The sequence below is a fragment of the Oreochromis niloticus genome, unplaced genomic scaffold (assembly GCF_001858045.2).
Source record: "Oreochromis niloticus isolate F11D_XX unplaced genomic scaffold, O_niloticus_UMD_NMBU tig00006839_pilon, whole genome shotgun sequence".
NCBI classification, from domain to species: Eukaryota; Metazoa; Chordata; class Actinopteri; order Cichliformes; family Cichlidae; genus Oreochromis; species Oreochromis niloticus.
Genome location: NW_020328211.1, coordinates 1 through 15,537, shown reverse-complemented (window position 1 = coordinate 15,537; position 15,537 = coordinate 1). Strand labels below are relative to the sequence as shown.

General features: G+C 42.7%; 1 long non-coding RNA gene across 1 annotated transcript; it reads right to left on the bottom strand.

Annotated features, from left to right (window-relative positions):
* Positions 1–8,870: 8,870 nt before the first annotated feature.
* Positions 8,871–13,673, bottom strand: LOC112845350 (uncharacterized). The gene is made up of 3 exons (XR_003218171.1): positions 13,632–13,673; positions 11,031–11,147; positions 8,871–8,931 (listed from the first exon to the last, which is right to left on the bottom strand). It is a non-coding gene; the product is annotated as an uncharacterized LOC112845350 (long non-coding RNA).
* Between the last annotated feature and the right edge of the window lie 1,864 nt (positions 13,674–15,537).

Here is a 15,537-nt window from a genome sequence, read left to right as displayed (position 1 = left end):
TATGTTTATCTGCTAGGGGGAGGTCCAGGCAGGGGATCTTGGAGTGAAAATTCCGAGGGATGAACCTTGTTCAGCCTGGACTTCCCCTGATTTTGATTTTTCTCTGTTTTTTCTTTTACCTGCCAGCAACAAACAGCCCAGCCTGATTTATGGGACCTCCTTCTTGTCATGGCTACCAAGGACCACTCTTCTTCTGCCAACAAGTCATTGCCTGACAAATAATTATTTCCTATGTTTCCCTATGGGGTTTTTAATCTCCAATATCTTTACATATCTTGCTAGATAGACTTCCCTCAACAGGGTTTACAAACGCCTTATCCTCTTTGTCCACTTCAAATAACTTTAAACAACTATTCTTAGATTTCTTGCAACATCTGCTGTCCTCTTGCACAGATTACGCTTTTTAAAAAACTAACAAACACTTTTTTTTAACGTCAACCCATTGTTGGAACTAGATAAATAAAGCATATATAAAAGTCACTACCAAAAACTCATTGCAGCTTCGACCTTGTTATAGGAATGTTGTTTGTGGCTCAAGATGACTTGATTTCATCCATGAAGGATACATTTGATATATGTTTTCACATATTATAGACCAACAAGTTATTATAGCAGTTTAAATACGAGCGATCGGAAGCATGTGCTGATCAGCTTCAGTTTCTTCTCTGAAGTTGCTCTATTTCTCTTCAGGTTTCTCTCAGACCAAGATTGAATGTGATGACAAGGGTGATGGATGGTGTGACATGTGCTGCTGGCCCACAGAACCAGGTGAGTATGCTGTCCATGTGCTCTGCAACAATGAGGACATCCAACACTCTCAGTTAAGATTAGTTTTCATGATTGTTGCCTCAAGACCTGAGATCATGGTGGTGGGCTTGTGATGGACACACTTTTCATGGCTGAAAGCTCTCCTGTAGAGGCTAAGCCCTCTCGATCAACAACACACCTGCCGCTAACTACGTGTGTCTACCTTAAATATCTTTACAAACTCAAAATGTGACCTCTAGCACCAAACGCTTGCTGCAGTTCTTGGTGTCAGAGGTGACACACAAGGTATCGGGTTTTAGGTGCAATTACTTTTTCATATAGGACCAAGTATGTTTGGATAGCTTTTTCCCCTTGAAAACTGCCGTTTAATATTACACATTCTTGTCTAATATTATAAATGTATTGATCTGAAACGTGCAAGTGTGACAAATATGGAATAAGATACGAAATCAGAAAGGAGGCAAATATTTTTTCACAGCGCTAAGTCTGTAAATGATCTTCTTTGGCTGTAGTAGATCTTTGACTTGTTCCTTTTTTAATTGTTTGTTTAAAATTGTTTTCTCTAGGTTAAGGCGTACGGTCCAGGCCTTCAGAGCAGTGGTCTGGCTGTTGGAAAACCCACTGAATTCACAGTTGATGCCAAGCAAGGAGGAAAAGCTCCTCTGAAAATTATAGCCCAGGTATATCTGGCTTTGTATATGACCACAAATATGTTAAATATATTGCATGTACCGTATTTTTCAGAGTATGAGTCGCACTTAAAATCCTTTAATTGTGCGCCTTATGTATGAATTCTGGTTGTGCTTACTGACCTTGAACCGATTTTATGTAATACACGGCGCTCAAAAATCTGTCAAAAATGTTTTAGTACGACTTTGGTAAGCTACGAAGTCGCACCGCTTGATGGATTGTCGGAGCATCATGGTTACGTAGTCAGCAGCCTCGCGGAGTGATACGCGCTGCGCTTCAACATAATATTACTGTATTGTGTGTGGATAAGGACCCCAAAATGGCACCTGTTAAGAGACATGCTTACGAAGCGGATTTCAAACTCAAGGCTGTCAGTCACGCAGTAGAACATGAGAATAGAGCAGCTGCGAGAGATTTCAACATTAATGAATCAATGGTACGGAAGTAGAGGAAGCTAGAAGAAAGAGTTGAGTAAAGTTTGACTTATCTGACTGTTTTGTTTCGCTTAATGCGTTTTATAATCCAGTACGCCTCATGTATAAAACCAGACCTGTTCATCAACAGTGCGCCTTATGGTCCGACAACTACGGTGTGTTAAATCTGATTGAACTAATCCCTTGTCTTCTGCACAGGATGGTGAAGTCAATTCTGTGGATGTCCAGGTTAAGGATAATGGCAACAGCACATACACCTGCACCTACACCCCACGTAAGCCTGTGAAGCAGACTGTGATGGTCTCCTGGGGAGACTGAGAGTCCATTCAGGGTGAGTATGCACTCACTTTCACTCTTGCATGCAGGGTTTGCCCTTTCTTCTCACTGAAAAGTCTCTTGAGTTTTGGTGTTTGTGCCCACAGATGAATATCGGAGCAGGCTGTCATCCAAACAAGGTGAAGGTCTCTGACCCTGGAGTGGCAAATACGGGCCTCCAAGCCTTCCAGCCAACATACTTCACTGTTGACTGCTCAGAGTCTGGTCAAGGTAAAGCTCCATAAAACTGTGTGTGTGAGAGTAAAGAGCGCAAACATATGCTCATGTCAAAGAAATATTCCAAACAACCGATATTACAGGGAAACTTATTTAACCCACCTGCTGTTTGAGGCTAAAAATGACTGTAGAGCATTACCTGCAAAGGTAACATGCTAACACAGCCTTTGTCCTCTGCCATCAGGACAAAGGCTGTTTGCGTTTAGGCTATTCCAATGACATCCTTCAGGGTCAAAGTGGATCCTTCTCAAGGCAGAGGGACCAGGACTCAGCCGCAGTGGTAAGAATACCTGTACTGCCTCACAAAGTCAGAGAGTGCTAACAAAAAACAGTCCGTTTATTTAGTTTATTGGTCTATAATACGGTCTGAATGTTTTCCGTCATACTACATGGAACAACTCTTCATAACACTTTTATGAAAATGTTTGACGAAATTGACAAGATCAAAATTCAAATCACAATGGCAAGGATTTAAAAACAAGAATAAACATGAATAAACAGGGTTGTAGTTGGTACGCGAATGTAAACAGGTCCTTTTGAGCTGTCATTTGAACTTTGCTTTTAAGTGTTTGTCAGGCAGCACAGTGGCACGGTGGTTAGCACTGTTGCCGCACAGCAAGAAAGTCCTGAGTTCAATTCCACCATCAGGCCGGGGTCTTTCTGTGTGGAGTTTGCATGTTCTCCCCGTGTTTGCGTGGGTTCCCTCCGGGTACTCCGGCTTCCTCCCACCATCCGAAGACATGCAGCTTGTGGGGATAGGTTAATTGGATAATCCAAATTGTCACTAGGTGTGAATGGTTGTCTGTCCCTGTGTGTTAGCCCTGCGACAGACTGGCGACCTGTCCAGGGTGTACCCCGCCTCTCGCCCTATGACAGCTGGGATAGGCTCCAGCGCCCCTGAAAAGGATAAGCGGAAGCGAATGGATGGACGGATGGATGTTTGTCTAAGCATGAATGTTTTTACGATGGCTTTCCCCCCACCTTGTACGGTTGCCAGTATATTGATGTTTTTATTATTTTTTTAAATGAATCTAAGCTTTTCGAGCAGATCAGAGGTGTCAGTGTATTTTCTTTGGTCTCTGTTCTGGCAGAGATAGCTGTTGGCAAAGACCAGCTTGTGCTGGTGCTTGTTTCTTCCTCCCCGTTATCACCACAGCTTTATTCAAAGAAGGTGATCTGATCTTTTGGCTCGTCTGTCCAATAGTGTAGATTATTGCAGAATTCAGATCAAATCAGGGCCCAAACTTGTGTGAGTAACTTTATGAAGGGAATAAAGGGAACTCTGCCAGCTGCCAGCTGAACTGTGTAAAACCTAAATTACAGTAGACTGGTCTCATTTTGAAGGTTATATGGGCTTATGATTATATTTAGAGATACAACTGTGTAATGTATGTTCTATGTCCTGTTTTTTAGGGGTCTTCTGTGAGGCAACAACAGACTTCACTGTGGATGCACAAATGAGTTTGCGCTCCATGTTTTGAGGGTCATGAGCTTCGCCTGGCGCTATGGCTGGGCTGAAATATTGCAGGTACAAGTGCGGAGGGTTTTTGCAGCAACGCTTACACTTACACTGATAATGGTTTTCTATAAGTCTACATGCCTGGAAACATTCTGATCAGATGCCTAAACTGAAGCAATAAAAATGCAGTCAATTTAGTAAGGATATATGTGTGACAATGAAGACCCGACAACAGCAGCGTTGCAGTTTAGCACGTTTTTATTGGCTTTCACACTGCTCCTGTAGCACACACACCACCCTCTCCTGCGGTCCCGGCAACATCTTTAACAGGGAAGACGTGATTAGATGATGGGCTCAGGTGTGTGAGTCAGCCAGTATCTGTTTTGTCTGTCTTAGGAATCTCCTTTGTTCCCAAGGAGATTGGTGAGCACCTTGTTAACATCGAGAAGAACGGCCGTCATGTTCCCAGCAGCCCAATTGCTGTTATGATCAAGCAGTCAGGGATTGGTGATGTGAGCCGTGTGTGTGTGAGTGGACGGTGGCTGACCGAGGCCAGGACTTTTCAGCCTTGAGAGTTCATCATTGATGCAGGTATATGCTCAGTGAAAGCATAAATACTGTGATATTTTTCTTTTTAAACATTCAAATAGAATATTTGTCAGTCTCATCTTGTTATATTAGGCTTCCTCTGCTTGAGCCTTTCCACTGAAGGACCCAGTTAAGTGGGCATTAACACTGAGGACCAGGAGGATGGCTGGTGACACGATGTGTTGCTTTTTGAGGTCTTTTAGCCTGTTTCACTTTGTCAGACAGGTTCTATTTAACTGATTTCTTGATTCACAAGTCTGCAATTAATCAGGCCTGAGTGTGTCTAGTAACACTGAACTGAGGTTTCCAAAATTGGTTAATCACAGTTAACTCGTCATTTAACAAGAGGGGCAATTTGTTTTTACACAGGACCAGGGGGGTTGGATAATCTTTCTCCCTAATCTATGAAATCATCATTTAAACACTGCATTTTGTATTAACTTGTCTTATCTGTGTCTAATATTAAAATGTGTTTGATGATCTGAAACATGTAAGTGTGATAAATATGCAAAACACTAGGAAACCAGGAAGGGGGCAAACACCTTTTCACATCACTGTAGACGTGATTACAGAATACCTTTTACATCCTGGATTACAATAGGATATCCATCAACGGCAGATACTGGTCTCCATGACACACAGATACTGGAGTGGTCTGAGAGAAAGGAATCTGTGTCTCTGGACCAAAATGACTGTACGTGTAGTGCTGTAGAAACAATACTGCCCACAAACCTTGATGTTTCTATATGTGGAAACCTTCAAGTATGGATATCCTCCTGTAAGGGTAAAGTAATGGGACATTTGCACTTTTTGCATGTAAGCCTGTCGGTCTTAACTGGAAGTTGCACTTGAGCTGTCTTGGCATCTTTCCCTTGTTTGACTCACCAGTTTTGCCCTGAGCTGAACCGCTGCCTCCTTCTCTGTTGTGGTACTCAGCGGTGACCAAGATGCTGTAACGTGCATCTGGCTGCAGTGACTCCAGCATCACCTGCTTCTCTCCACCAGGGACCAGCACCTGCAGACAACAAACAACACTATCATCCCAACACAGTCAGAACTCATTTAAAGTTTTGGGACTTGTGGAATTTCTGGAATTCTGACACATGACAGCCGGCTGAAGCCCAGAAGAGGTGAAGATGTGATGACTACGACCCACTCACAGTGTGATCCTGGCTATCAGCTCCAGTCAATGCTGTGTAGGACACGTGATACTGGAGGACATGAGCATTGGGAGGTACCCAACTGATCACCATGCTGACGGCAGTCTCATCAGAAAGCGTGAGGCTGGTTGGGCCTCCACCAGAGCCTGCAGCAACATCATAGAAGAGATAAAGTACCACAGCTAACGACACTTAACACTCACTTTCTTCCTTTATAGGAGGAAATTATTTTGGCAGCAGAGCAAAGTGTTTTTTTTAGAAAATAAATGTAAAGTATAACAGAGAATTTGATACTTTGATTTGATACTTTAACCTCACTACATTTATTTCATAGCTCAGAGTTCTAGTTACTCAAAGATGAGAATTTAGATGTGAAATTTAACCTTTAAGTGACTAGTACTTTGAGAACTGCCATCAATTACACAATGAAGTTCATTGACGTACAGGTTATTGTATTAGTAATGCTATATTGTACATAGAGACACAATATGACAGAATATGACTGCTGCTAATGTGACTTAGGTAAATGGTTTCAGGCTCTCCCCTCCTGAGTTTGAGAAATGTTCAGGATCAGAAAATGTGTGACTCACAGGTGCTGTAGCATACGGCCACAGCTTCACTCTGAGCTCCATCTCCATAGAGTGCAGACAGTGATATCTGATGCTCCTTAAGACACAGGACAACAGTTTATTGAGACATTGTATTTTTTACTTCATAATATGTACTCCAACAATCCAATAGTTCTTCCCCACCTGTCTCAGGTCGCCTCCACTTAGTGAGGTAAGAAACATCATCATCATCTGCAGCTTCCCAGCGCACCGTGATGTCACTGTCTGAGAAATTAGTTACCCTAAGGTCAGAAGGAGGAGGCACCTTCACTAGAAGAAAAGAATAATGTGTATGGGAATTTTTAAAAATGAGAAAGCTACATTTTGACATCTTTCATTATTAATAACATTTACAGTACTGTGCAAAAGTCGTGAGCCACACGCTGAAGTATTTCTTTGGACATTATCTGGTTTTTCCACTCCTTTTTAGTCCAGTTCTTGTACCTGACCATTTTCTGAGTAATGTTTTTTGTTTGTTTGTTTTTTGTTTGTGTAAACACTTGGCACTGACCATTGTTGGAGAATTAAAAAGCACCTAAGTCAAGGAATGTGTGTGCACATAACAGAAAACTTGGGAAAGAACCAATTTTAAATCTTTAAGCATTTTGTTACTAGCGGCCTGTCACAAAAACACATTTTGTATAGTGTTTTTTTTTTTGTTTTTAAATCTTGTGAATAAAATGTATACAAATGTGTGTGATTAATCACAATGTGTTAGTGTGTAATCACCCTGAGACATGCATGCCTGTCTGCTAGCGTCAGATCTAAAGCCATTTCTGATTTGGAGATGCAGGCTGCAGATTCTGTCCAGATTATCCCAGCTCTCGTCACTAAGCATCCAGTCTTCACTTATCAAATGTGTAAAATTCAAGGCTGGTCCTTAAAAGCTCCCAACAAGGCAAAAACTGTGAATCTAACCAAAAGTGTATTTCCTGTTTCTCCCACATATTGGATTCCACAGTTCCTACAAGTGATCAAATATACACAGTTTTTAGATCTTGGAGTCCCTTTGCACAGTGATAGAAAAACATTACCATTGGAATAACTGCCCACCCACTTGTGGTGCTGGAAAAATTGCCCTGATCTCTGCGCTTAGGCTCAGAGAGAGGTGAGATTTTAGCCTTTACAAGGAGATCACCCAGGTTTTTGTTCCTCCTGAAGGCTGCAATTGCCTTGTGATCCTGAAGCATATGTGTGTCCTGAGTGAACCTTTGAAAGTTGCTCTTGATAACTCTGACCAATTTGCAGGTGGAGGGAGAATATGTGATCACCACTGGGATGAGGGGAGAAACATCAATTGGCTTGGTCTGCAAGAATGAATTGAAACATTTTCTTAAAAAGGACCAACCGTACCCCCTAGTGGAGAGAGCTGAGAATAAAATCTTGACAGCTTCCCCCAAATCACTCTGTTGAGTGCAGATCCTGTGAAATCTCAGTAATTGGGATTTAATTATCCCTGCAAATGTGTGTTTTGGGTGAAAACTTGTTCTGAACAGTAAGGCATGTGTATCTGTAGGTTTGAAAAAGACTTTAACATCTAATTTGTGGTCATTCGGGAAATTTGGGCCCTTAAATGTAGTTGTGTCTAAAAAATCAATTGAGGATTTATTAATGGTGGATTTCAGTTTGATGGAAGCATTATGGTCATTAAGAGTCCTCAAAAACACCTCAAAGTCTCGCTCAGGATGTTGCCAAATCCCCCAGGTATCATCCAAGAATCGATAATAATATAATGGCTTTTTAACACATTTCTCCAATGCAGAGGTCTCCCACTCTGCCATGAAGATGTTGGCATAGGCTGGGGCAAAGTTTTCCGCCATTGCCGTACCCTTAATCTGTAAATAGAATTCCCCGTTGAACTCAAAATCATTCCTCATGAGGTTTATTTCCAATAATTGTAACAGTTCTTTATCTGGTCTTCTCTTATCTGGATATTTTGAAAGATTCTCCTTATGGAGTTGATTCCCTCTCTAATGTCTATATTTGTATAGAGGCTGTCAATATCAATGGAAAATAAAAAAGCATCAACGGGGACTTCTATTTGTTTCACTTTCTCTACACTGTGGGCGTAAAAGTCCACTGCTGAAGGAGCTGCTCAGTGCTCGTACAGTCTCATGCAGGGGGTGGGAGGTGTTGTCCATGATGGATGTTAGCTTAGACAACATCCTCTCCTCCCCAACCTGCTCGATGGACTTCAGCGGACAGTCCAGGACAGAGCTGGCCCTCCTGACCAGCTTGTTGAGTTTCCCCCTGTCCCTCTCTGCCATTCCACCACTCCAGCAGACCACAGCACAGAAAATAGCAGACGCCACCACAGTGTCATAAAATGTCCTTAGGAGCGTCCTGTTCACCCCAAAGGATCTCAGCCGCCGTAGCAGGTGGAGACGACCCAGTAGAGTGGTTGAAGGAAAAGGAAAAGGGGGACAGGTGAGGTGCATTTCATGTCCCCGGTGCTGTGGGGGGTTGCAGAGAGGTGTGACGAGCTCTGGTGGATGGGCGAGGGAACTGCTACTGAATCAAACCTGTTAAACAACTGGTTCAATCTGTTAGCCAGAACCTGGTCTCCAGACTCTGGACCCCCTCCGCTCACAGTGCTCCGTCCAGTGATGGTGTTCGGTCCTCTCCACACACCTCTGGTGTTGCTCTGCTGGAGCTGCTCCTCCACCTTCCTCCTAAAAGGAAGCATTACATTTAGAAAATAAAATACTTATTTTATATTTGTTTGTATTTTTTGTAAGATAATACGCTATATACACGGAGTTTATCTGGACGTAGTGTTTTCAGTGTCATCCAAGTGACTCTAGAGGATGAAAACCTGTTGGAGTGTGTGCTAATGTCTATAGCAGGGGTGTCCAAACTACGGCCCGCGGCCCATTTTTAATTGGCCCGCAAGAAATTTTATAAATAGAATAGAATATGGCCCGCACTTCAACTTTTGCTTGAGTGTATTGCACTTCTTAGTTTTAACACCAGGGGAAGCTACTGTTGATCAAGGCAGTTGCTCCACCAAAAAGGACAATCCTAGAAGAAATTTACCACAAGTTACTAAACATGGCAGAACCAAAGAAGCGAAAGGTAGAAAGTGAGTGCAGAAAATTTCAGACACGGTGGGAGAGTGAATATTTCTTCAAAGAATTCAAGGGGAAGTGTCTGTTTTATCTGCACTGAAACTGTGGCAGTTATGAAAGAGTATAATGTACGACGTCATTATGAAACCAAACATCAGGTCTATGCATCCTACACTGGTGCTGAGCGAGAGCAGAAAGTAAAGTAAATAGTAGCTGTCCTGCAGGGTCAGCAACAGTATTTTTTTGTGCTCAAAAAGTCCAGGAAAAGGCTCCAATAGCAGCTATGAGGTGGCCCAACTCATCGCAAGACGTGGAGTTACAGAGGAGCTGCTCGATCTTAAGAGTCTAAAAGGCACAACAACGGGTATGGATACTTTTGAAGCTGTGTCAGACTCAACTGACAAAATGGGACTTAAATGGGACAAGCTGTGTGCAGATACAACATACGGGGCTCCAGCTATGGCAGGTGCACACAAAGGAATGGCGTCTATGATGTGCGCTGAGGTGAAAGAGGCTGGAGGTGAGGCTGTTAAAATGCACCGTACTGTTCACCAAGAAGCCCTTTGTGCCAAGACAGTCAATCTTGGAGATGTAATGAACACTATTGTAAAAAGTGTCAACATAATTCGAGCAAGAGGACTGTAGCACAGAGAATTTCAGGCTTTCCTTTCTGAAGTGGATGCTGAATATGGGGATCTACTCTACCACTCGGAGGCGCGCTGGCTAAGCCGCGGCGCCGCGCTGAAGCGTCTTTACTCCCTGAGGTCAGAAATTGACCATTTTTGAAAGAGAAGGACCGACCTCTTCATGAGCTGAATGACCCTCTATGGTTGGCAGACCTTGCATTTTTAGTTGATCTTGCTGATCATTTAACCACCCTGAACAAGAGCCTACGAGGGAAAGAGCAGCTTGTACCACAACTTTATGCGCACATGAAAGCATTTTGTGTGAAGGTCAATCTCTTTAAGACACAACTGCACAACTTCAACGTTGTGCAGTTCCCCACACTGTCCAAGATCACAACTGCTTATCCACAGGCCAACCTTTCTGCTAAAAAAGGGAAATATGTGTCTGTGATTACATGTCTCGAAACAGAATTCAGACAGCGCTTCCAGGATTTTTCTGACAGTTCTACAGGAACTTGGAAAAGGAAAAGTTTCCTCTGATGAGACGCCATGTGAAAAAATGATCAGTCTATTTGGCTCAGATTTGCTCCATGATCAAACGACATTTGTCCGGATTTTTGGCACAAGTGGCGTCGGATCAGTACCGCAGCTGGATGGCCCGATTTACATACCCAGCGCAGCTGATACTCACCAGAAATCTACACTATTGGACAGACGAGCCAAAAGATCAGATCACCTTCTTTGAATAAAGCTGTGGTGATAATGGGGAGGAAGAAACAAACACCAGCACGAGCTGGTCTTTGCCAACAGCTATCTCTGCCAGAACAGAGACCAAAGAAAATACACTGACACCTCTGATCTGCTCGAAAAGCTTAGATTCATTTTAAAAAATTAAATGAAAACATCAATATACTGGCAACCGTACAAGGTGGGGGGAAAGCCATCGTAAAAACATTCATGCTTAGACAAACATTTAAAAGCAAATGATGGTTTCATAGGTTATCACTAGGCTTTATGTAGCCTGAGGCTTGGTGTCAGAAGGTGTGGATGTACAAGAACAATGACAGAGGTACATACTGTCTCCCAGGCCTGTCACCTTGACCTTGCTAAGGTCCAGCATGGCTGCCACGCTGCCACTGAAAGGGCTCTTGGGAATGTGATCTCCACCGTAGGTCACGCAACTCCCAGGGGACCCTGTCACGGGAAAGGGAAGCGATCCACATTCTCCCATTTAATATGATGCATAACAGCCAGAAGAACGCTTCCTTGTCTTATAAGAACCCACATAATACAAAGTAACTACAAAGTAACTACAATCCACGCCCGCATGTGTGAGCATTTCTTCTCTCGCCTTTGCACAGGTGTATATTTAACAGTGTGTGTTGGTGTGGTTGCTGATGATTTCAAAGTCATTCACAGCCTGCTGCTACTACTGCTTTGACTGGTACGCAGTTCAAATGACAGCTCAAAAGGACCTGTTTACATTCGCGTACCAACTATAACCCTGTTTATTCATGTTTATTCTTGTTTTTAAATCCTTGCCATTGTGATTTGAATTTTGATCTTGTCAATTTCGTCAAACATTTTCATAAAAGTGTTATGAAGAGTTGTTCCATGTAGTATGACGGAAAACATTCAGACCGTATTATAGACCAATAAACTAAATAAACAGACTGTTTTTTGTTAGCACTCTCTGACTTTGTGAGGCAGTACAGGTATTCTTACCACTGTGGCTGAGTCCTGGTCCCTCTGCCTTGAGAAGGATCCACTTTGACCCTGAAGGATGTCATTGGAATAGCCTAAACGCAAACAGCCTTTGTCCTGATGGCAGAGGACAAAGGCTGTGTTAGCATGTTACCTTTGCAGGTAATGCTCTACAGTCATTTTTAGCCTCAAACAGCAGGTGGGTTAAATAAGTTTCCCTGTAATATCGGTTGTTTGGAATATTTCTTTGACATGAGCATATGTTGCGCTCTTTACTCTCACACACACAGTTTTATGGAGCTTTACCTTGACCAGACTCTGAGCAGTCAACAGTGAAGTATGTTGGCTGGAAGGCTTGGAGGCCCGTATTTGCCACTCCAGGGTCAGAGACCTTCACCTTGTTTGGATGACAGCCTGCTCCGATATTCATCTGTGGGCACAAACACCAAAACTCAAGAGACTTTTCAGTGAGAAGAAAAGGCAAACCCTGCATGCAAGAGTGAAAGTGAGTGCATACTCACCCTGAATGGACTCTCAGTCTCCCCAGGAGACCATCACAGTCTGCTTCACAGGCTTACGTGGGGTGTAGGTGCAGGTGTATGTGCTGTTGCCATTATCCTTAACCTGGACATCCACAGAATTGACTTCACCATCCTGTGCAGAAGACAAGGGATTAGTTCAATCAGATTTAACACACGGTAGTTTTCGGACCATAAGGCGCACTGTTGATGAACAGGTCTGGTTTTATACATGAGGCGTACTGGATTATAAAACGCATTAAGCGAAACAAAACAGTCAGATAAGTCAAACTTTACTCAACTCTTTCTTCTAGCTTCCTCTACTTCCGTACCATTGATTCATTAATGTTGAAATCTCTCGCAGCTGCTCTATTCTCATGTTCTACTGCGTGACTGACAGCCTTGAGTTTGAAATCCGCTTCGTAAGCATGTCTCTTAACAGGTGCCATTTTGGGGTCCTTATCCACACACAATACAGTAATATTATGTTGAAGCGCAGCGCGTATCACTCCGCGAGGCTGCTGACTACGTAACCATGATGCTCCGACAATCCATCAAGCGGTGTGACTTCGTAGCTTACCAAAGTCGTACTAAAACATTTTTTGACAGATTTTTGAGCGCCGTGTATTACATAAAATCGGTTCAAGGTCAGTAAGCACAACCAGAATTCATACATAAGGCGCACAATTAAAGGATTTTAAGTGCGACTCATACTCTGAAAAATACGGTACATGCAATATATTTAACATATTTGTGGTCATATACAAAGCCAGATATACCTGGGCTATAATTTTCAGAGGAGCTTTTCCTCCTTGCTTGGCATCAACTGTGAATTCAGTGGGTTTTCCAACAGCCAGACCACTGCTCTGAAGGCCTGGACCGTACGCCTTAACCTAGAGAAAACAATTTTAAACAAACAATTAAAAAAGGAACAAGTCAAAGATCTACTACAGCCAAAGAAGATCATTTACAGACTTAGCGCTGTGAAAAAAATTTGCCTCCTTTCTGATTTCGTATCTTATTCCATATTTGTCACACTTACACGTTTCAGATCAATACATTTATAATATTAGACAAGAATGTGTAATATTAAACGGCAGTTTTCAAGGGGAAAAAGCTATCCAAACATACTTGGTCCTATATGAAAAGTAATTGCACCTAAACCCGATACCTTGTGTGTCACCCCTGACACCAAGAACTGCAGCAAGCGTTTGGTGCTAGAGGTCACATTTTGAGTTTGTAAAGATATTTAAGGTAGACACACGTAGTTAGCGGCAGGTGTGTTGTTGATCGAGAGGGCTTAGCCTCTACAGGAGAGCTTTCAGCCATGAAAAGTGTGTCCATCACAAGCCCACCACCATGATCTCAGGTCTTGAGGCAACAATCATGAAAACTAATCTTAACTGAGAGTGTTGGATGTCCTCATTGTTGCAGAGCACATGGACAGCATACTCACCTGGTTCTGTGGGCCAGCAGCACATGTCACACCATCCATCACCCTTGTCATCACATTCAATCTTGGTCTGAGAGAAACCTGAAGAGAAATAGAGCAACTTCAGAGAAGAAACTGAAGCTGATCAGCACATGCTTCCGATCGCTCGTATTTAAACTGCTATAATAACTTGTTGGTCTATAATATGTGAAAACATATATCAAATGTATCCTTCATGGATGAAATCAAGTCATCTTGAGCCACAAACAACATTCCTATAACAAGGTCGAAGCTGCAATGAGTTTTTGGTAGTGACTTTTATATATGCTTTATTTATCTAGTTCCAACAATGGGTTGACGTTAAAAAAAAAGTGTTTGTTAGTTTTTTAAAAAGCGTAATCTGTGCAAGAGGACAGCAGATGTTGCAAGAAATCTAAGAATAGTTGTTTAAAGTTATTTGAAGTGGACAAAGAGGATAAGGCGTTTGTAAACCCTGTTGAGGGAAGTCTATCTAGCAAGATATGTAAAGATATTGGAGATTAAAAAACCCCATAGGGAAACATAGGAAATAATTATTTGTCAGGCAATGACTTGTTGGCAGAAGAAGAGTGGTCCTTGGTAGCCATGACAAGAAGGAGGTCCATAAATCAGGCTGGGCTGTTTGTTGCTGGCAGGTAAAGAAAAAACAGAGAAAAATCAAAATCAGGGGAAGTCCAGGCTGAACAAGGTTCATCCCTCGGAATTTTCACTCCAAGATCCCCTGCCTGGACCTCCCCCTAGCAGATAAACATAGAGAGGCAGGTGAGCCGAGGGCTCGAACCTGAGCCTCTATGTTATGAACCTGCTAGCCCACCACATAGCAGAACGTGGAATATCCTTGTATTTAAAGAGCGCAAGGTGCACATCGGGCACCCAGCCTTTCGCAGGAGACCACACATTTTTACACTCAAATACTCACATTTCACACACTCACACCTGCTTTTTTCCCTGCCCACCTTTTCTCCACTTATTTATCAACAACCACTCCTTTTCATCTCTGCTACCTTGCCTTTATTACATCCTCTTAGCTAGCATCAGTGACCGGAGAGCAACAACAGCAACCCAGTGCTTTTCTCATCATTTCTTTAGTCACGGTCAATTCATTGGCCTCTACGGATTAGCTAAAGCAACTTTACAAAACAAGTTTCCCCGAAGAGCCCAGTTGTCATCTTAGCTGCTAGATTTGAGGACCTAGCTAAGGACGGTAGTTACGGACACAAACACATGTAACTTACGGAAAAAAAGCCTGGGGTCCCTCTGTCACTGTGCTTATTAGGTGGTAATAATTTGATGTAAAAGTGTGGGAGACAGTGTGAAAAAATGAAGGCAGAGTTGGTAGCCTGAAGAGAGAAAGTTGCAAGTTGTGGAAGGTGGAGTAATAAGCAGCAAATAGTTGAGGAATGAAGAGCTGAGAAGCATGGGTATTTTGCGGTAATAAAAGGTAATAAGAGAGCAGGCGGAGGAGTTGGCAAGAGCAGGAAAAGGGAGAAGCGACTTGGCTTCTCCCCGCCCCCAAGCAATGGTCGTGGCAGCGAGTCCGTGAGGGATTCGAACTCGGGCGCTCAGATTGAAAGCGCCACTTCTTACGTCTTACGCCAAACGACCAGCCGGCGAAAGTAGGAAAAAAAAGGACATTTATCTTTTGTTCGGCAATACTTGTTTTTTTGTGTGCAAAACATGTATGGTGCTCGGTAAAGATGACACGCCGACTCACTTCTTTTTTTTTGGTTTTTTTTTGGTTTGACAAAGTTTGTTTTCATATTAAACCAATGTCAGTGACGTCATTCTATGCCACTACCACAGGTAAGGAAAAGCCTGAATCCTAGATCTTTTTCTTTTCTTTTTGTTGTCTAAAACACAAAAATCGCCAAACAGTCAGCTCACAAAGTTG